The sequence below is a fragment of the Megalobrama amblycephala genome, linkage group LG4, assembly GCF_018812025.1.
Source record: "Megalobrama amblycephala isolate DHTTF-2021 linkage group LG4, ASM1881202v1, whole genome shotgun sequence".
In the NCBI taxonomy this organism is placed as follows: Eukaryota; Metazoa; Chordata; class Actinopteri; order Cypriniformes; family Xenocyprididae; genus Megalobrama; species Megalobrama amblycephala.
Window position 1 is genome coordinate 33,734,998 of NC_063047.1, and position 23,336 is coordinate 33,758,333.

At 37.6% G+C, this 23,336-nt stretch overlaps 1 long non-coding RNA gene across 1 annotated transcript; it reads right to left on the reverse strand.

Annotated features, from left to right (window-relative positions):
* Nucleotides 1-12,000: 12,000 nt before the first annotated feature.
* On the reverse strand, nt 12,001-19,195 carry LOC125267387. Its single transcript, XR_007184664.1, has 3 exons — nt 18,162-19,195; nt 13,110-13,193; nt 12,001-12,992 (listed from the first exon to the last, which is right to left on the reverse strand). It is a non-coding gene; the product is annotated as an uncharacterized LOC125267387 (long non-coding RNA).
* Nucleotides 19,196-23,336: the final 4,141 nt, after the last annotated feature.

Genomic DNA, 23,336 nt, shown 5'->3' on the forward strand with positions numbered 1-23,336 from the left:
AAGCTAAGTGCTAACAAAGTTTCGCCGCAAGACAGAGCGATTTAGTGCACGCACTGAGACGAGAGAGGTATGTATCAACTCGTCTTAGTTAAGGGAATAACATAGTTTAATATGAAAAAACGGTGGAGTATCCCTTTAAAGACAAAATACTCAGCAATGGTGTTGACATGAATTTGCACATACAGTAGTTTGTCTTAAAGCATATTAAAACACCATAGACATATAAAAAACATTAAAAACTTGATTTTCACCAAAGGGGGACTTTAAATCATGGTTTCATTCTTGATTTTTAATTGTTACTTTTAATTGTCTATTGCTAAGCCAGAAAGAGTTTTCAGTCGATATTTGATATTCATAAGCAGGCCTCCTGCTTCAACCTTTTTTAATGCAGATAACTTATGAAAACTCATTTCTGTATGATGAAGAGATAGAATTGTTTATTAGTGCAACTGGAAACAAATTTGCAGAGTAATGTTCTTGCCAGACAGATGTGTACAAAGCAAACCAGTAAGCGAGCAGCCCAATCAAGAACATAATGGTGTAGCTGATTTGACTCCTCACACAAGAATCCGGTAATAAACATCTGATTTCCCAGATGAGTTTCTTTAGAGACTTATGGTAATGTCGGGAGAGGGTTATCACGTTCTTTGTGAGGGACATTTGGGTTTCAAGGGAATGAAGGCCCTTTACTGAACAAATACAATTGGCTCTTTCCAGCTCCCATTCGTCAGTGTGACAGTGCTTGTCTGGTGGAAATGAATGGATAAATAGAGAGAACACATTTAGGCTGCAGATTATTCCTGGCGCATGGAGACAACTCTGAGGCCAGGGTGACAGAACATGTTTAGCGGACTGTCTTTTGCAATGCATCAACAATGCTGAAAAAAATAAAATAAATAAATAAAAACTGCCTTTTATTTGTTATTTTATTAAAGTAAAGACAAATTCAAAATATACTTATTTACTATATCAGGGAAACATTTTTATTTCCATTTAGACATAATTTTTCAAAGTAATTATCTTTCCAATGAAGTTTTACAGATTAAAATGCCTGTAGGCATTTATTCCTTCCTCTTAAAATACATTTTTGCAAAAAAAAAAAAAAAAAAAAAAAAAAAAAAATTGCAGACAATAACTGTTTTGACACTGCAAACACTAAAAACAGTTTGCTAAGCACATCACAACTAAGTTGAAATAATAAAAATGACTTCTATTTGAGTTCAGTCTGACTTTCCAAAAATAACTTTTCATACTGTGCTGGATTGTCTCTTGAGCTCTGACCTCCATCCATAGTTTTATTGATTATTATATCCCCCGTGCCACCCAGAACTCAGTTACCATAGCAACTCATATTGTGTATTCATGGCAAATATGGGATTGGTCAACATAAACATTGTACATACTGATGAAAAATGTATCTGTTCATAATTATTATTCCATCCTGGCTGGTAGTCTGATTAAGTGAGACTACTGAGGGTGCGTCTGTGTTGAACTTCACATTCTGTTGTATAAGAAGCATTAAAAGTGCAGATGAGGACAGGCTTTCTAGGTGAAATGTATCTGCAAATTTGATTCCTGAAAATGCTCACCAGCTGGATTACATTTCATGTCATGCTATATTTATATCATTTCTTACTGTCCTCTTTTTGGTCCAACAAAAAGTTCTTTTCATTATCACATGGGATCCTTCATCCAAGCAGCATCACTCTTGAAGTGACACTTCCATCATAAATAACATGCCTGGCATTCCCTGTCGACCGCTTTCCTCCCAGAATCCACCAGGTGGCTGAACTAACAGCAATAAGTGTCTCTCTCCAGCGAACAAGCCGCCATATTGATCACTGCTCATGTTTCTTCTGAATCAATCTCCATCACCCAATGGCCATTTTCCACATCATATTTCTTTTCAATGGGAGACCGATGTTTCTGAGACTCTGAGAAGGGGGGGAGGGTTCCAAATAAGGAGATTCCATCAAAGTAAAGGTCCCTAGTGCCTCCTCAAGGCACCACTGCTAATGCAACCCAACACATCACTGTCACACCTCTAGGTCTCTCAGGTGCGGAAAGACAACACTATCTGTAATAGATTTAAAAGATGTCAAAATAACTCAGATGCCTTCGGCAATGGTCAGTTTCATTCCTTTGAAAACTTTCCCACTCTTAGAAACTCTCACTAGCCTACTTTCTATTAGTGTTAACCCGTGTGCATTAAAGTGATAGTTCACCCAAAAATGAAAATTCTGTCATCATTTACTTACCCTCAAGTAGTTCCAAACCTGTATGAATTTCTTTGTTCTGCTGAACACAAAGGAAGATATTTGGAAGAATGTCAGTAACCAAACAGATCTTCCTCCCATTGACTACCATAGTATTTATTTTTCCTCTGGTAGTCAGTGGGTGGCGAGATATGTTTGGTGACTGACATTCTTCCAAATACAGTGCCCCATTCACTACCATTATAAAGCTTGGAAGAGCTAGGATATGTTTTAATATAACTCTGATTGTGTTCGTCTGAAAGAAGATAGTCATATACTCCTATGGCTTGAGGGTGAGTAAATCATTTTTGGGTGAACTATCCCTTTAAATATGGGCCATTTTCACATGGATTTTGATCACATCAATGTCTACAATATTTAACAACAATACTTTTAAATAAAGTCACTAATTAGTTACTTTTTTAGGGAGTAATGCAATATTGCAACACATTACTTTTAAAAGCAACACAACTTTCCCCAACACTGCGTTTTTGATTCACTAAAGAATCGACTCGTAAGAGAGCTTCATTCGAGAATCAGACCACACTGGTCGCGCTGTATGTTTTTGATCCATGAAGAAGATCCGGCTCACATTCGGGAACGGGACTACACTGGTTGCGTTGTAACAGTCATTTGTTCAATTAACGGGCTACACTGGTTGCGCTGGAACTAAGAAGAAACAGCTAACTATCAGGAACCGAGCTACGATGGTTGAACTGTATGTTTCTGATTCACTAAAAAGAACCGTTTTATAAGAGTGATTCATTCAGTAATTGAACTACACGTCTTGCTATATTTTTGATTCACTAAATAGATTGCAAGTGTTTCATTCACTCAGAAGAACCACCTCAAAAAAGTCATTCATTCAGGAATTGAACTACGCTGGTCCTGCTGTCTGTTTGATTCACTAAAAAGAACCAATTTGTAGGAAAATCAGCCTAGACCGGTAGCGCTGTATGTTCCGCAAATAAATTCAATAGTGCAAAGAATGCACGGTCAAGAATTGTCAACAGAACCAAACTTCATTAAAGTAATTCAGTTGTTGTACTTAAAAACAGAACTGGAAATTTAGGAGGGTGATTTAGCCTAAGCACTACTAATTACTGAAACAAGAGTATAGTGCTTTAGATAGGCCCTGATTTACTCTAATAATGAGCTTTATATTTAGATACTTGATACGAGTGCTTGTTAGAGTCACCATAGTGGCTCTGAACTGTGAAACAGGGTTGAGTTTCTATTACTTTTCTTATCTCCAATGGCCGGTCTCTCTCCAAAGCTCTCAAATGGGTTTTTGGCCCAGAGAAAATTAATATTGACTTTCTATTGACACCAGACCATTGCTGTGGGTCTTTGGTATTACACCCAAATGCATTGTTCATTTCCCAGCTAGGCTGATTCAAATTTGCGGTCTAGCTCTTCAGAGTGTGCACTGAACCAGTAACTGAAGAGAACTGTCTGTACAGCTCACCTCTAGATTATCTTATTCATTTAGATGGATCCTTGACATTGGACTCTATACTGACCACATTTAATTAAATTTTCACAGTATTAGAATCTGGGCTAATTCAAACCATTTAAAGGTCATTCAAAAGATGTGAATCACAAAGATTGATTGCACATGAATTATATGTTGATATTCAACATGAAAACATTTTTCATTCTTGACATGTTATTAGAGTTGAACAGACATTTTAAATGCTTAATGATCGATTCCTGTTTTCCTCTGGTGTCATGCCTTAAATAATAATAATACTCATGTTGGTTTTTTGCTAGCTGTTATCATGAAGAAAGAAAAATCTGCCTGGACAATATCTTGTTAAGGCCCACTCAACAAGCACAGAGCAACTGGAAAACCTTTTTCCTTTTTTTTCTCTTTTTAAAAAAATCTGTCAGAAAGTTCCTCAATTTTTTGCAGCATGTACTTGTCTTGTCTATAAAAATATCAATTTTCTATCCATTATGAAACACTGTGCTTGTCAGCTTGAGTCAAATGGAGCTGTCAAGGAATGATTCTCTCATCAGGCCTGCTCTGTTGAACAGCTTTGCAGTGCACAATAGATGTTTGGATAAGAAGCCAGACTTTTCATTGAAAGGTGGCCTAAAGTGACACCTTTTAGCAAAGGTGTACGAAAGTTGGCATTTTGATAAAGCAATACATATGTCTCAGGTTCCACAAAACCACAAACCGGATCCCTAGTACATGGAGCACAATGAAAAGTAGAAACAATTGGCTTTATGAAGTGTGACTTTATATATTGCTGTGCGAAACGAGAGCTGGCGTTGTGGTTGTGAGTTATGTTGGACAGGATAACAGGGCCCTAAATCATGTATTCAGTGACACAATTCTGCCATAGTATGACAGATCTGAGGTCTGAATTCATTACATAGATTTGCTACTGACCTCACAAGAACTAAATGGATTAAATACTAAATACTATGATGCCTTGGCTTGTTATAATCATTACCCAGTTTGGATCAAATTTAAACTGTCACTCATTTCTTTTATACAGCATACAGATCTTGTGCTGGCTTCCTGTTTGTTGTGTACATATTCTGTGCATATTCTGCATCAAATGACAATAAAATACTTTTTTAAACATCTTTAAAACAAAGACACAGCCATAATTTTTAATTCTAATAGTTCAACACATTTAGGGAGAAATTTTGAAAGACTGAAATAGTATTTTCTTGTAAAACTTAGTCCAATAATCTTTATTTACAACTTTGAAAAATCATGTTCATGTTTTAGACTGTCCCAAACAAACACAACTGGTGAGACAAGGGTTAGTTGTCACACATTTTACTCCAGTGAATATTCTAATGGTTTTCTTTTTAAAGCCAATTTCTGTATGGGTTTTCAGCAAAATTTAAAATGCAAAAATAAATTGATTCATAAAATATAACATTTACAAGATAACATACAAATATTAAATTAAGCATTTGTGTATTTTGGAATTTTGGATTTCGAGAAACAGCCCTTGTGACAAGTGTCCCAGTGTGACAACTTGCCCCAGTCTCCCCTATGTACTTTCAAATCTATTCAAATGTTGTCTGCTAATATACTTTTTTGAATCGATTCCTGGCACCATCTCTGTATCACAATGAATGTGCTAAGGGACCTGTAGGCCTATGGCAACTTTTCTGCTCTGATGCAAGACTTGCGCGTACCACGGAAATGATTTCTGCATTGTAGCTCAAAGAGATGTTGTGAAGACATTTGCCAGTATGAATGAGAGACTGAATGCGCACCTTGCAGCAGCAGGTCTTCTCTCCACTTTTTCATCTCTCTCCCTCAGACTTTCACATTGCCCCATTTTTTCCTTTCTCTCTCTCATCATGCTCCCAGCTCTGACCCCTCTTCCTCTTTCTCAACCTCAGCCTCATTCTTTTTCCTGAATTCATTTCTGTCCTCGTTCCTCCAAGATCCTTCAGCAACAGATGGCCCACGAAATAGTCTTTGGCTGAATTCATAATGTAGCATTACTATTACTATTTCTGCCAAATAAAGTATAAGCTTAAAATCTAATATTAATACAATCTGATGGGAATCAAGTAACTCTTTCTGCAGGTTACATAGATATGCCAGTAGGTGGCGACAAGTGACTATTTTTATGCGTCATGGGCTGTGTCCGAAAACGTAGGCAGCTGACTTTTTGTCTTGCTACCTTATTAGGCAGTGACTTTGTAGGCAGCGAAGGTACCTCGCGAAACTGATTTTGGACAGACTTCTGAGGCGGCGTAATGTTTTAATGATCTACAGCTAAATAGAGCGAGCTTTGGTGATAACTAAACAAAAATGTAATTACTACAATAGTAATTTCTCACTAGAAATGACATCAGAGGTGGAAAACGTTGGTCAAAAACACACAAACAACTTAGATGTCATCTTCTTCTTTTTTTAGCTAAACTGTCACAGAATGGAAATGGCTGCAATGGATACATCTATGGTACCTTCAAAAATCAGATGAAGGTATCTCAGGAGACATTAAGTGAAGCCAACACTGGATTCGGATATTGTCGCCTTGGAATGCATCCTACGGAGGCAGCATTTTTAAGCTTTCGAATGCAGCTATATTGACTCGTTCATTCAACAATACTCTCAACAATACTGATCCATTCAGGAACTAAACAAGTGTCTGGCTGCATCCAAAATCGCATACTTTTTTCCTCAGTTTGGTAAGAACAAAAGTGGCAGACATGTTACTTGTTCAGATGATATTTTCCAGTGAAAATTCTTATATTGGTCATACTTTCAAGACGTAGAATCTGTGATTCTGAAGTACAATATCCACACTGGTGCGGTGACGGACAGCAAGCATTAGATTCATCCGCGCTGACGAGCTGTGCCGAGGCACAACGCACGTATAGATAACTGTTCCGCATATGACTGCAATTGCAGGTTTCAAACAAGAGATGGCGACAAAGAGGAAAAATCGCGGACTGCAGCTTTAATTTAGTGAATTAAGTTCTCCTTTACGTGATTTTTAAGGCAACATTCCATCATTTTACAAACATTATGGGAACATTACTTTTGAATGTTCTCTGCATGTTTAAAGGTGCCCTAGAACTTTTTTTAAAAAGATGTAATATAGGTCTAAGGTGTCCCCTGAATGTGTCTGTGAAGTTTCAGCTCAAGATTTTTTTTTTTATTCATTTTTTTAACTGCCTATTTTGGGGCATCATTATAAATGAGCCGATTCAGGGCTACTGTGGCCCTTTAATTCTCGTGCTCCACGCCCACGGAGCTCGCGCTTGCCTTGAACACTGCATAAACAAAGTTTACACAGCTAATATAACCCTCAAATGGATCTTTACAAAGTGTTCGTCATGCATGCGGCATGCATGCGTCGGATTATGCGAGTATTGTATACTGTCATATTGTTTACATTTGATTCTGAATGAATTTGAGGCTGTGCTCTGTGGCTAACGGCTAATGCTACACTGTTGGAGAGATTTATAAAGAATGAAGTTGTGTTTATGCATTATACAGACTGCAAGTGTTTAAAAATGAAAATAGTGACGGCTCTTGTCTCCGTGAATACAGTAAGAAACGATGGTAACTTTAACCACATTTAATAGTACATTAGCAACATGCTAACAAAACATTTAGAAAGACAATTTACAAATATCACTAAAATATCATGATATCATGGATCATGTCAGTTATTATTTCTCCATCTGCCATTTTTCGCTATTGTTCTTGCTTGCTTACCTAGTCTGTTGATTCACCTGTGCAGATCCAGACATTACTGGCTGCCCTTGTCTAATGCCTTTCATAATGTTGGGATCATGGGCTGGCATATGCAAATATTGGGGCGTACACCCCGACTGTTACATAACAGTCGGTGTTATGTTGAGATTCGCTTGTTCTTCGGACGTCTTTTAAACAAATGAGATTTATATAAGAAGGAGGAAACAATGCAGTTTGAGACTCACTGTATGTCATTTCCATGTACTGAACTCTTGTTTTTTGACTATGCCAAGATAAATTCAATTTTTCATTCGAGGGCACCTTTAAAACTCATGAACGAGGTATAAATATAATTTTTGTGCTAATGTTTTGAGAACATTATTAGTCAAGTGAAGTCACCTTTATATAGCGCTTTATGCAATACAGAATGTTTCAAAGCAGCTTTATAGTGATAACAGTAAAATGATTCAGTGATGCAAACATTTTGGCTCTACAGCAGCTCTAAAAGAAAATAGTGTCATTGTTCAGCTGAAGTCAGTTCAGTGTTGATTCAGGTCTGCTGTGAACATCATCAATTATTAAAGACCAGATAACGCTGAACAAATGCTCTATTAATGTTACTGGAAGAACACTTGTTCATAACTTTCTTCTGAGTTCTGAGAATATCTGTTTGCCGGGTTATAGACTGTGCAATTATTTTCACACAAATCTGTTATTGTAATTGAATCTATTTCAGATAAATCTGCCCACTGCATGTAAAAACAAAATGAACTGTGACTGACTGATTGCATAAAACTGCTTTGCCCATTTGTCATCTTTCATCCTCCTTCCTGCATGTACCCTCTGATATACTTTTTTTTTGTCAGAAAAGAATGAGGTTTAGTTACCCTAATATTGTTCCTTCGCACAAGGTTAAGCAACCACATGCTGGCTCATCCCCACTCAACGCTATGGTTCAGTGGGAGAATATCAGTATCAGACTGATGAATAATACATCCTGATTGCTGTCACATTTATGGGCTATGATGCTCTACAAACACAGGGTTCATGGTGAGGGTAAGCAAATATCAACACAATGAACATAAATTGTCCTTCTTTTTCGGCTATCACAGACTATGATGCTATAGAAGCTATTTGATTGAGAACATTGTTTCGTCGAAGGCTTAAAACATGACAGCAAGGTCTGATTTTATGGTACAAAGAAATAACTAAACCAACAAATAAGATGCAAGCATACAATATATTTTAATATCATACCATCAAAAGTTTTCAAAGACATGCAAACCAGAAGATATAATCAGAAGATGTACAGTTATTTAGAGCAGAGTTTTAAACCAATGAGACTAATTATGATACAAATTGGGATTCCTGTTTTTGACCATTATTTTTAAGCAGTACATAATATGTACAACAGTGAATCAGTAAACAAACAGTTTAGATTCTCTCCAGACTATCAAGGTCAGAAATTGCACAGAAATTGGTTGAAGGCATCCCGGATGGGAAGTCAAGGTTTTGTTTGTTTGTTTGATTTGACTGTGAAAAGAACTAGAGGTTCAGCTCACATCCTGTGAGGGTTTGGGATATGATATTGAAACAACAGGCCTACTTTAGCTCAAATGGAAGCTGGTGTTCTTAGCCTTAATTTTCACAAATTTTAGGATGAAAATTGTCAGTGAAGCAATACCAGTGCATCAAAATTTCCAGTTATGCTGACTTACATAAACAAATCACGGTGTTTTAGAACAGTAAAAAATGCAGTTAATGAGTTGAAGAAATGCAAAGTAGTACAGTTAGAATGATGCAGGAAAGATTAATGAGTATACGTTGGCGTATCACTTAAAAAGTTGTTGTAGTACAAAATCATTTGACAAGAGGTAATTGATTACAAGAGTCTGGCATCAGGTACAGAATATTGCTTTTATCTCTGAATGCAAATTGCGTGATTATGATTAATGGGCTCTGGCCTTGCGAGTTTTGACTTTTGCTTATTCTGCATCTGGGGAAAAGCGTGAAGTTGATGCTGCATTTTGAAAGAGAATGACTTGGAAAACACAACACTGCCCTTGTGTCATTCAGCCATTGGCGCATCTGTCACCGCACCGCTGTTAAAATCTGCTTTTCAGACAGTAGGGTACAACAAAAGGCAGATTTAATAAAAATGCCGTCAGCATGACTGGAAAGGTTTAAAAATCCACTTTTAGTATGAAGAAAAGCCATGATGAAAGGTTATTTCATGAGATTAGAACGGAGTTGAGATGGACTATCATTTCTAAACAAGCCAATTCCCCAATACATTACCCATGTTAGGCCAGAAGATGACCAGAACTTTTGTTTAGAATAAGGAGGTAGCAAATGTGAGGTGAAATCTTACAAACTGAAAGAATAGATTAAACTTTAGAGCCACGCTTTTAACTTCAGATAGAGGAAAAACAATAACTGTGAAACAAAAACCCTGAAGACAGTTCAGAGAGATTTTGATGTTCACTCAAAGCTGTTATTCTAACTGAGGAAATATGACCTTATAAAGCTGGAGGGAGGGACACTTTATCCATGTCATCAATCAAACTCAGAAAACAATTTAATGCCTGTCAATAGAGAATGTTGCATGGCGTTCAGCACAGACGCCTCCAGAAGACATGACTAGTCAAGCACACGACTGATGCTTTCTCCAAATTACCTTTTCAAGACAGAGGATCAAAACTAAAAACTCATCCAGTCATCCAGATACGTTTAATGTTTTGTTGAGATTGATTTTTGATTTATCTTTCTGCAGAGATCCCTATAACATGAATGAATGATTTTCATTTAAAATTACTATTTAAAAATAATTGTAATTAAAAAATAATAGTCATTTAAATTAAATTAAATTAACCAAACACTTTCCCTATAATATCATATCAAATTCCTCTCTGATGCACCATAAATTTCATTGTTAATCAGATGTTGTTCCCTTTGGGTTCATATTTAAAAATATGATAATCCAAAACTGATAGAGTAGACATACAGAAAAGCATTGAAAATGAGAAAATGCATTGCTTTTAATCATGCATATCTAAAGTCTCTGAGTCTCCAAAGAGTTCATTTACAATACTGTAACACAGTTCGTATGTACGGGAAGAAGGAGGCGGGAACCGGCGAACGTTAAAACAATAATCTTTAATAAAATAAACAAAGACAAAACGAAAGTAATGCCGGCAGACCCTCGCGGACATATGCCGGCCACACCAACATAATAAAACATAACGTAAAGTCCAGGCCTGGTCCTTTCTCGTCCTTCACTGTCGTCGCTCCTCCTTTAATGCTTCCGGAGCTCTTCCATGAGAGACTCAAGGCCGGTGCGCCTCCCAGGTGGAGCTCATTAACTCTCACGCCACCGGCCTCACGCCGTTCCCTCACGGCTCTCACCCGCCCTGGTCGCCACAAATATGTTTTCTTATAAGTTTCAACCTGATATTTTAGTGTTAACATGGCATAGGCATGGTGCAGTACAGCCACATAAATTATATTTTTATGCATAATTGCTTTTCCAATAACAAAAGACTGCAGAACACTAACTTGTGTGACAAATGGTTTTCAGAAGATATTCCAGGTTTTTGTGGAAAAGTCATTCTTGTGTGATAGAAAAGAGCCCAAAACTTTTCCCTATTGATGTATTCTAAGAACAAATGTGCCTTGATCTTTAGAGACAAGAGGGCTTCTTGAAATGAATCGAAAGAATGAATTTGCAGCGCTCTCCAATGCAAAAAAAAAAAAGCCTTACCATCAAAGGTTCTCTTATGAAGGCAAACTGGCTCTATTGAGGCCAGCAGGATTGCACTACCATTCTCTGCACTATTGGCCTTGTTAAAGAGAATATGGATAATTTCAGCTTGTTATTCCTGTAGTGAATGCAGTTTTCTTTTCTTTTTTTTTTTTTTTTGATTTCTTTCTTTCTATAATTTATCATCAACATTGCACTCTCCATTTTCAGTACTATTCCAGTTTTTTCCCAAAAATGTAACCCAATGTTCGGCTAACTCATTTGCTCATATTTTACTAATGCTATTTCTGGTAATCCAGTAGACCATGACTGATTTTATTGCATATTCTCTGTGAGTGCTTGACTCTTTCTTGCCATATTAGCAAAAAATGAATTTGCACACATTATAGCCTGAAGTCCTTCTTGTGTTGAACCACTTTTTATATTGATGATAATCTTCTTCTCCAAGAAGCCTGGAAATAGTGATTAAATGTTGATTTTCCATCAGTGGAGCGGCAGATGAGATTTTACATCCACGTATTCCTGAAATCAGTAGAGGACTGATAAAACGAGCCATCTGAAAGCAATATCCTCCATGTTTCAGGGGTGATAGGGTCTGCTTTCTGTGTAATAAATTATCTTATTGCTTTTTAACTAGATGACAAAATAGGAATTTGCAATTTTGCTTTAAGCCACATCTTTGTAATGAAGGTTTATGGGTAGTTTAGTTCTTCAGTTCCTGTTGGAGAATTACACTAGGCCTACTGTTGTGTCCTTCAAGTCTGAAATATGCATGTATGAGTGTTAGCACATGAATGACCAAGCAAAGTTGTATTTACAAGTGGGAATTCTGATACACGAGTAGCTGAGTAGTTATGTTGGAAAGGACATGTCTATTTGAAACATTCCGGTTTATTGTTTACGATATAATTATTTAGTTTGGTTTGTTAGACTATTACGAGTTTTGTTTGCAACTTAAATGTGCGTCATGTCCTAATAACGAGCGCTCGACTGGGAAGTATGATTTTCCTAGGTGCACTTGAAGGCAACAATAATCCTATAAAATGTCCTCCTTGCATCCACCAATCAGAATTCATAATTACCATGGAAATATAGGTGCATTCACGGCACTTCATAATTACTGTAATGATTCTGAACTGTAAAAAGCCTTCACATGCTTGTTGAACTTGTAATTACAATGTGATTTTCTGAGTAATGATTACCATGTGGCCACTGTACCACCTGACCACTAGAGATTTAAGGTGTGTTTGACTTGAAGCGCGCTGTGCAGACTGGTCGGTGTATGACGTCAAAGTACCACAAGAGCGATTCAAAAGCATACAGAGCTTTAATTATGGTAATTATGACAGCAATGAACACAGCATAAGAACCACACAAACAAGCTCAGTTGCAATATCACACTCCCATGAAGCATTTGCGAATTATACGTGCTTATTAAAACTTATTTTTGCATTGAAAAACAATTACCTTGAACAACCCTGAAAAACATTAACAAGACCTTTGTTTCAAAACATGGTCAATAATTTTAGCTACATAAATCTTCAAAATTGAAAAAACATTAAATAGATCCAATTAGCACAGAATCAACTTTGCATTGCTGTCCGTGATCATGTCAAGAATCAGCCAAATATCCATGTGTATAGTCAAACATGGTTAAGAAAAATGTTGAGGTGAATCTTTGTGCCATCTAGTGGTTTAAAGGAGAATAAAGTCAAATGCGCTTTTTACCCCGGTGCGCCTTTAGCCCCGTTGTACCCCAGGCACAGCAAGCTCACTGTTCGCGATGCTGGAAATATAGGAAGAAAAATATAAGCATTGAATTGGTGGTGGGGGTATGAATGTATCTCTGAAGGGAAATAACTGTCATCAGAAAAGGTTCAATGGTATTTTCTTTTTCTCTTACCTCTGAGTAGAGTTTATAAGCGCAGCGCTGCTTTAAGTACAAAGGTACCCAAGGAAACCGCTGCTGTTCCATAAGTGCCATCTACTGTCAGAGAGTGGATTTGCATTTTCATTTAGTTCGTCTGCTGTTTTTGTTTTGTGCAGGTGTCATATGTAGCATAATTTCACAAATCTAAAGACAGACCATTGTGTTTTTTCGTTTAAATCTTGAAATTATACAATTTAATTCAAATCAAAAACAACTGCTCAACTACATACGTGTAGCATCTTTGTTTGGATCATGCAGTGATTGCCTCTCATTTCAAATGACTAAATTTTTTGCTTGTTTGTTTGTTTAAGTCCAGTTTGCCTGTTATAGAGCAAATAAACAACAAATAAATTTGCTTAACCCTTAAATGCATACCTCGGGTCTTAAGTGACCCGGGACGTCATTCACTACCCTCCTCCTCGTTCATTTTTTAAAGTTAGACATCAAATTTCTTGGTATTCCTCAATAATTTTATAATTTATAATAAAGAAAATAACAAGAAAAAAAATCATAAAATTATAAAAGAATGCCTGTTTTTGTATTAATTTTTTGTAAAAATTTGTATAGGGTCGCTAATGACCCGAGGTGTGTATGAGTGTACTTATATTTTTTTCTGCACAACAATAATTGAATCTTAGATGACGGAATAAGTGCAATTCACCTTTATTCCACAAGGTGGCAATGTCTGATACACAATGCTGAAGTGAGACTCATTTAAACAGAAAACGAAATAATAAGAAAAACATGAAATGGCTCAGCGATTTACTGCAGAGCAAGTACTGAACGCAATCAAATATGACTGTAACTGTTACAGGATGAATCTGGTGAAGCTGTTAGCGATCGAAATATTGATTTTGAAGATGTTGAAAATTATATAGTTTTGATAATACGTTTGAGATTGCGAATGGGCTCATATTTGTGACCTCAAACATAAAAATAGCCTATTATTTGCTGAATTTACTGGGAAATAGGAGGACAGTGATGATGGCATAAAATATCTGCTCAAACCGAGCCCTTTCAAGCTCCAAAAGGTAACAAAATATGATTTATTTTATTCTTCTGTAATTGTTACTCTAATATCAGAGGAGTTTTATATTATCGCGACAGGTAGAGATTCTTCCATGTTAGATATTGATCCGGGTCGATAAAGACCCGAATATGTAAGAATGATTGGCGAAACAGTCATGCATTTAAGGGTTAAACAAAGAAAAAAATCAGCATCCCATTTCGGAATCAGCCGATTTGCTTGTTAAAATATCGGAATTGGTCATGAAAAATCATGATCGGTGCATCACTAATAACATCAAGCACTGCTATATTCCATAAAAAAATTAAAAAAATGTCAGTTTTATTTCATGGTGACTTCAAGCTGCACTGTTCTGAAATCAGTTGAGCTACTGAAAATGTATTTTAGCCGTTCACAAAGATGCTTGAAAACAATGCATTCCCCTTTACAGTACTCGCTCCATTTACATTCATTCATATTGTTTGGCTTCCTCTCTGTCAATAATACAGTACACTTATCCAGTCTTCATTAAAGCCAAATTGTCCTCAACAGTTTCATATGTTTGTTTATGAGTCTATCATTGAGTGAATGCAGGGTAATTTCAGACTCCGTCAGAAAACGCATTTCATTCCACCACTGATGTCAGGGAAGATGGAGTACTCTGCAGTGTATCATCGCAGGGCTGGACGCTGCCCAATGAAAGGACGCCAACTCTGACAATTCAATTAAATCATCCAGCAGATATACCGTGGCCAGCTGACCCGCTTGTCCGCACTGAAGCTGCAACAAAATGATGGTGTCATTTGCCTGAGTGTTAGAGAGTTAAAATCCATTTAGGCAGCTCGAGCAGCTATTCATCAGGCTAACTAGAATGGTACTAATAGAAGGCAGTGAGCTGAGAAGAAATCCATATGTACGATGAAATAAGATGCATTGTATGATGTACTCATTTAATTTTACTTGAAAGAACGGAGAGGTTTTTTTTTTTGGAACCTCATTTTTCCGTGGCACTCGAGCGTATGCAGTACATCTTAATTGTGAAATGAGGTGCTTTTCTGTTAATTGTCCTAGGCAGAGAGGGACTTGCCTGAAGTGCTAAATTACCAGTGTATTTCTGACTTCATTAGCAAATTGTGGTTGCTGGAGGCAGAATGACGATGCCTCTGTGCTTTTGTGCTTTTTTTGTCTGCAGCTGTGCCCAGGTGCGCTTTTCAAGTCGTGTGTTGTACTTCCACGCTTTGTTTTGCAACAACAAATAGATTCAGATCAATTATTAAATAGCTATTAATTTGTGTTTGTTATATGAGCTGTTCATCAAATTATAATTAGTGATTATTATTTTTTTAATATTGTAGTTGTGTTCTTGACTGTGAACAAAATGTTTTCGCACAAAATTTCCAGAATGTCAGTCTGTTGTGGCGATTTCTGAGTGACTCTTTCTGTAGGCTACATACAAAGACTTTAGGCTTGTTCGACTTGATGCAGCGCTGCACAGACCGATCGGCAGCTGACTTGAAGCAATGCATGCCGGCAGGGCTTGACATTAACATTTTTGCTCACCAGCCACTGTGGCTAGTAGTTTTCCAAAGTTACTACAGGGTTGCCAACTTTGGGACTTTGGCTGGAGTGAGACTTTGTAAAAATTTCAGTTTGTGCGTGTGCGCGGAGAAAATGTTTGGTAACCCTAATTTTAAAAATCAATGTCAGTCCATGTTTACTTAGTATCATTGGGGTGAAATAATTTATTTTATTTTTTGTCAGTTTTGTTACCTGACAGGGGCGGAGCCATTCATTGTAAACATTAGGGGCTTAGCCCAAATCTATATTTGTCCAAAGACATTTCAATTTTCTATTAATAGCTTTACTGACACGAAAGGAGCTTTTGTTGTCATATTCTTGTTCAGAAAATGTACATTATTTCACACTGTAATTTGTAAAACTTTGTTGGATGTACCTCCGCTAGGGGGGTCCGGGGGCATGCCCCCCCGGAAGAAAATTTTGTACAAAAATTTTTAAGGTTAAATGCATCAATCTGGTGCACTCTGGAAATTCAAAATTAAGAGCTTCAACCCATGTACAGTGTGCAAATTGAACAAAGAAACAGCATTGACTTGTACCTGGATATTAAAAAGGGTTCAAACATTTTTTTTTTTTTTACAATACTTTTGTACTCATTTCTTTTTAAAAGATATATCCTTGAGCTTTATTTTGATCACCAGATCACCAGCTGATCGCGTGCGCAAATGCGCTCACTTCTCTTTAAAACACGCAGCACAGACAGACTGTATATATACTTAATCACTGTCTTTTGCTGTTTTATAAAGGCACAAAGCCATATCGCAGTTTCGATTTTAGTTCGTTGGCAAACGTAGTATGTTTTAAATTTTCAGTTCATTATGAAACGGTGGCGGCAGCAGAGGGTCATTAATGGAAAACACTGAATGAATGTATAGCTGATAAATGTGCTAAAGTTGTCATATCGGTTGTTATATAACAAAACGTATAGACCTCTTTAGAGCAGACGTCACAATTACGTCACTTGCAGCTGCGCGCGCATAGTGGTTGCAGAAAAATAGCGGTAGCAATTGGAGGAAAATGTGCAAAATCCACAGAATAAGAGAAAAACGTTTTGTTGTTTTGTCTCTGGATGTTGGAATCGGAATGCAAAAAAATATAGTCTTCATTTTTAAAGAAAACCATCGTTGAAAACGTCCTTTGAAGCTAAATGGAGACGTTTCACAGACTGGACTGATGACACCTGCAAGGATTAGTCTACTATTAAAGCAGGAATTTGATGTAAACAGTAAGTCTACATATTATTACAATATTCACATATGCAGTTCAGAGGACATACATACATAGCAGTTACAGCATGAAATAATATTTAAACCTATAACATTTTACATAGATAACTTTTAAACATAGTCTATAAAATTTTTATTTCACAATTCTGACTTTTTTTCTTGCATTTGCGTGTTTATGACTCCCAGTTCGGCCATTATAACTCGCAATTGTGAGTTTATTTCACAATTCTGAGGGGAAAAAAGTCAGAATTGCGGGATAAATTGCAATTCAGAAAACGAGTATAACGAGTTACAGGATAACGAGCATATCTCACAATTCTGTTTTTCTTTGTAAGAAATGTGAGATATAAACTCAGGTTTGCGAGAAATAAAAGTCAGAATTGTGAGATATAAACTCGAAATTAACTTTTTTTTATTCTTTTATTTCGTGGCTTCCATAGACTGGTACTGCTCAACTGTCATTTTCTGCAACCAGGTAGGCTCCGCCCATAAAAAACGTCATCGCTGTTTGCAAACACCAAATTGGTCTATATATAACGTACTCGGTTACTTACGTAACCTCGGTTCCCTGATAGATAAGGGACGAGTATTGCGTTGCAAACGCTATGAGAAAACTCCTTTTCTCGAGAAAATTCTTCTGCGCGGCTTTGATGGGTGCGCGGCCACAAATGGGCGGCGACCGCTTCTTCCAGTGGCAGGAGCTTCACATATCCTTTTCCCTCAGCGCCCTCAACAAATAGAGCGTTAACTGTACGTACACATCGCCGCCGACTTGAGCTGCAAAGATACTCTGGCCGCTTTGTCAAAGACGCTTGTCAAAAAGTACGGGGAAGCTTGACGCTTTGGCCGCTCTGTATATTGAGTGCGCGTGCGCGCGCGCGCGGCCGGGTCTCTCTCTCTCTCTCTCTCTCTCTCTCTCTCTCTCTCTCTCTCTCTCTCTCTCTCTCTCTCTCTCTCTCTCTCTCTCTCTCTCTCTCTCTGCTCGTGCGCGCTGAAAATTTCATATTTTGGTATGAACATTAACTCGCCAGTGTGGTAATTTCGGACCCTACATGAGACTATTTTTATTGAGCAATTTAGCTAGCCCACATCATAATGCACGTCATACAACAATTGAAACTATAGTTGAAGTCTGTAACTTAGTCTCGGCACACAGACTGATTAGGCAAGGCTACGTCTGTAGTGACAAGGCTCACCATTTTATTATTTGCTTACCTTGATTGTCTTCCAAACTTTAACACGTGCCGACTCCGACTCCGAACCTATGCTCCGAACTCTCTCTGAACTTTTCACACGCAACTGACGTATCAGGTGCAAGGTTTTCAGCCAATCAACGATCAGAGAATACTGCAGCGAGAACGTTGTAGGGAGATGTAACAGCTGTGGGCCTTAAACTCCTCTCCTGTCATTAATACGCTGTGATCTAGTCATCAACAGAAAGTAACGGATTGAAAGGGGAGAAGAATGGATTTTGGCGTGACATTTCCTGCGTGTGCTAGTGATGTCCAAATGAAGCAATGAATCAGTATTGAACCACTTCATCAATTGTTTTGAAAATGGGTTCATTCATTCAAAGCTTCGTTTCAGTGACATCTAGTGGTGAAATTGTAGATAGCAATATAATGTCTGTATGAGTGTAACTAGGGTTTGTGTGAATGATGTAAATAAACCAGCCACAAATAAATAAGCCAGGTGCAGTAGGATAACCAAGGTATAATAAAGCACCTTATTAGGACTGATCAGATAAAAATGTTCCCACATTGGAGAACAGGTTCTCTTCCTAGCTGGCTCCATGATGATGATCAAACAATGCAGTGATAATAACAACTATGCAAACTCCTAATACAACAAACCCACATCTTGTGCATCATTTTGGGTGTCTATATAGTCCTATTACGCGCCTAAAAAGCTGCTGAAGCGTGCGTGCAACAAAAAATCGCGTCATGAAGCTTCTCGCGATGCGAAGCAGTATCGACTGGTCTGAACCAGTCACGTGATTCACTCAGAGAACCGAAGCAGTTGCTGCTTCGGACGTCATCGGTCACGTGTGTTTTTCCGCACCAAAGCAAGCTCCGAAGCAGTAGTTCAAGAAAAATGCTGCTTCGAGTTCGAAGCTTGTGTCGGAGCATCGGTGTCAGGCGGCCATCACTAGCGTGTGCGTGAGAGCGTGAGATTGATGCTGAAAGCGTGAGTGTCACGCCAGATGCGTGAGAGTTGGCAACCCTGTTACTAGCCACTCAACATTTTCACTGGCCACAATTTTGAGGGTAAATTATATTTTATATGATTAAAGTTGACTTTGTTATGCTTAAATTACTTTATTTGGAGTCATTTTACTTGATTTAGAAGATTTCAAACCCTTTCAAACTTTTAAATGCAGATTGACCACCCAAATCAAGACTACATTTTATATCAGCTGGTATGTACAGGTGGGCAAGAGGTGGACAATATGTGCATGGGCTAATATGAGAAATTTTATAAGTTATTTGTGTTATACAATATACAAAATATACAAAAACAATAGTAAATTTAAATTTTTTTTTTTTTCAGATACAGTAGGTTTATTTAACATATAGCCTACATTTGTTTAACATCTTTTGTTGTTTGATTAACATTAATGACAGACAGGTATTTATTTAATTGGGCTGCTGAATGCATGGACGTAACTGACGCATATCCAGTTATTACCATAGACTGTAAAAAAATATGGACGTAGTGTTCGTGACGTCACCCATAGAGTTCTGAATAGCAGTTTTGACGCGCAAATGAGGCCGCGTCTACCTTAGCTGCACGTGACCGCACGTCACTCACGGATAACTGAAAATGGGCAAAGAGGCGGGACGAAGTTGGAGCCCATGCGACTTGTTGCTGAAACCACGCCCGCCCTAGCTATCTATCTTAGATACTATCTAAAATATTAATAAAGATAGCAATATCATTAGAAAGTACTAAAGGATTACTGTCAATCTACGGTGATTTTTTACGATAACGTTATAGATGCTCCAACACCAGTAGGCTAATTAATTTGTGTGGGGTGTGCAAATAACACAAATCAAATGGGATTTCATACCTTTATAATGAAATAGAGATCGCGAGATGAATCCAATCCGTGGCACTTGGGTAATATATATATATATATATATATATATATATATATATATATATATATGTACCAAATGTATAACTCTCAAATGTTCTCTCAAACTAATGAGCACGTATCCAAAGTATAATTTTTCAAAATAGTGCAGCAGTTTTAGTTATATCCAAGCAGTGCTGTCGGAGTTGTATATCCTCCTGGTATTGTCATTGTAGTAAATCTCAGGAACAAAACTTTTAGCCAATGCCACGACGATCCAACAACTTGTGTACCGCATGCGAGCACATGTACACAGACTGACATCTGTCTCGAGTATGCAGCAAGCCATATATTGTATAAAATAATACAGAAAAAAGCACAAATACGAGTGAGATGCCAAATTCAGCGAAATGAAATGAGCTGCTGAGGTAACATGACGGCTCACAGACAGCAGCGGCATACCTGTCACTCAAGTGACCACGCCCTTAATTATGCAGAACTTTAAGGCTTAATATAATTTAAACGGTTGAGCTATAAAAAAATTCACCCCCCTCAGAGTTGTCATGAAGGGCAAATTCGCAGTATAGACCAAAACCACAATATGAACCAGACTGTAAACATGTTTTTTTCTGCTGTAAACTTGGCTAATTTAACATGATGGTCAATGAGATTCTGCTCACTTCTGCAGCCTGTCCCTAGCGGCCAGTCGATGAATTGCAGTTTAATTCACTTCCGTATTGGCTTCACGAGAAACGGGGAGGTTGCCGCTTGGTTATTACCCACCTGTTTACGTCCACTTAAGCCATAACCGACTGTATTCACGCGAGATACTCCACACGATGGACATTTAGACGTGTGCACGTGTATTTGACTATTCAGGCGCGAGGAGAACTGATATCGCGCGCGCGACAGAGAGGGCGCACGGGAGAGCGCTTCTGTTGTGTGTCATTCAGCGCAATTCCGCCTATCCTTCCTTCACTAACTGCACGTAAATAACGAATTGTGTGATTGGATTGTAATTTTGTGCTACGACGATCTTTGACGATCATTTGGCTGTAAACTGAAATTATATTCAACCCGCCAAAGTGGCTAGTGGGAGTGGCTGTCTTACCTGCCACAGCTGAAATCTACCCGCATTTGGCAGGTTGGCGGGTGTTAATGTCAAGCCCTGCATGCCGGTAAGAAATTTTGTCCAACTTGAGACAGCGCCGACGCCATGTGACTGTGACTTCAAAGTACCGCGAGAGCCATTCAAGAGCAGCCGCCTGAGTCAGCCAGTGCAGTTTCTCAAGAGCAGCTGCACGAGCTCTGATGACGACACAGCTGTTCGATTGGCTGGATTCACCGCATGACAACGAACTTTGTGTTTATTGTCATGCCTTCAGTTACATTAATGCTCTGTATTTTTATAACAGTTAAAGCTCTTTTCATGTAGTCGCGATGTTATTGTGTCATGTTTATCAAAATAAAACAATGTAGACACCAGTACATTGGTATTTAAATAATAAATGCTTATGTTAAACTTTATTCTTTTAAAAACAGACGCTGTAAGCAGTACATAAAGTATTGAATGAAAATGTCTCTGAAACATCTGTGTATTAGTTAAATATTGCTTTTATTTCACTTCAGCTGTGATAAAGTATGCAAACGCAGTGTGAGTGTCATACGGGAAGCAGAAAGTGTCTGACTCTAGTTCACTTTCAAATAAAAATTTCCTGATAATTTACTCACCCCCATCCAAGATGTTCATGTCTTTCTTTCTTCAGTCAAAAAGAAATATTCCAGGATTATTCTCCTCATAATGGACTTCAGTTGGCCCCAAACGATTGAAGGTCAAAATTACAGTTTCAGTGCAGCTTCAAAGGGCTTTAAATGATATCAGATGAGGAATATGGGTCTTATCTAGCGAAACCATCAGTCAATTTTCAATTAAAACGCGTTCGTTCCGTAAGTTGAATAGGGAAGGTGTAGGACATACAGCGTAAGCTTTTTGAAGAATATGGAAGGCAGTCTGGCGGAAGCACTTGCGAGGCAATCATTTGTGTTTATAAAGCATATACATTTTTAATTTTGTTTTTTATAAAATGAGAGATCGTTTCGCTAAAAAGGACCCTTATTCCTCGTCTGGTATCGTTTAAAGCCCTTTGAAGCTGCACTGAAACTGTAATTTGGACCTTCAACCGTTTGGGGCCAATTGAAGTCCACTATAAGGAGAATAATCCTGGAATGTTTTCATCAAAAACCTTAATTTCTTTTCGACAGAAGAAATAAGGACATGGACATCTTGGATGACATGGGGGTGAGTAAATTATCAGGAAATTTTTATTTGAAAGTGGACTAATCCTTTAAAGGGACTTACACCATGTCTACACCAGACGCGACTTTTGTCGTTTTGCACCGCACCGCAACAGCTAAAAGCTGTCTACACTGAACGCGACAAGCCGACCATTGCAAAGCATTTGGGCTACGTCAGAAATATAACGGGGAATCCGTTTACTGTTGGGAATTTGTCGCGCCCGGCCACGCCGTGCCACATCCAGTGTGGACATTATCACTCATTATAATGGGTTCTATTGCTTTTGACGCATTGCGTCACGCCGCTCGCGTCCGGTTTAGACATAGTGTTTGTTACACTCACCGTGTGTCACTGAATAATTCTTTCAAATGATTTATTCAAAAAAGCTGATTCATTCAGGAAATAAATAAGCAACTCTCTTCATGAATGAGTCATTTATTCAACAATATGTTGAAAAAACACAAACACAAATGATTAATTTTGCTGTAGGTTTTTATTTATTTTATTTTAATTTTTGTAGAATAAATTATATTCAAAAATTTGGGAGAGAAATAAAAAAAAAAAACAAAACATAAAATTAATAATAAAAACATTAGCAAATTTAAAGCAACATCGATTTCCAGTCAAGTATGCACCTACAGCTACTTGAATGAGGAAAAAACTAAATCTGTTTGTTTTGATTATATTTCACTAACATATTTCAAACAAGCAATAAGTCATATCAGACAACAAAGTTATCATATTTTGCTTCTTTAGCTTAAAACTGTATTTTAGTAAACAAACTCAAAGGCAATTGGTTCTTTTAACTGGAAACTTTTATTCATTCTACTGACATTTTGAACCGTATTATGAGCAATATTTTAATTTCATATATTGAACATATAGATTCAGATTAACTGTATACATTTTAAGAGTTTATTTCTTTTATGACTTTTAGACCAGGCTTTCTACCAGTATGTATATCAAACACCGTCCCCAAAAAATAAAAATAAAAAATCTTCTGGAGAGGGACCTCAAA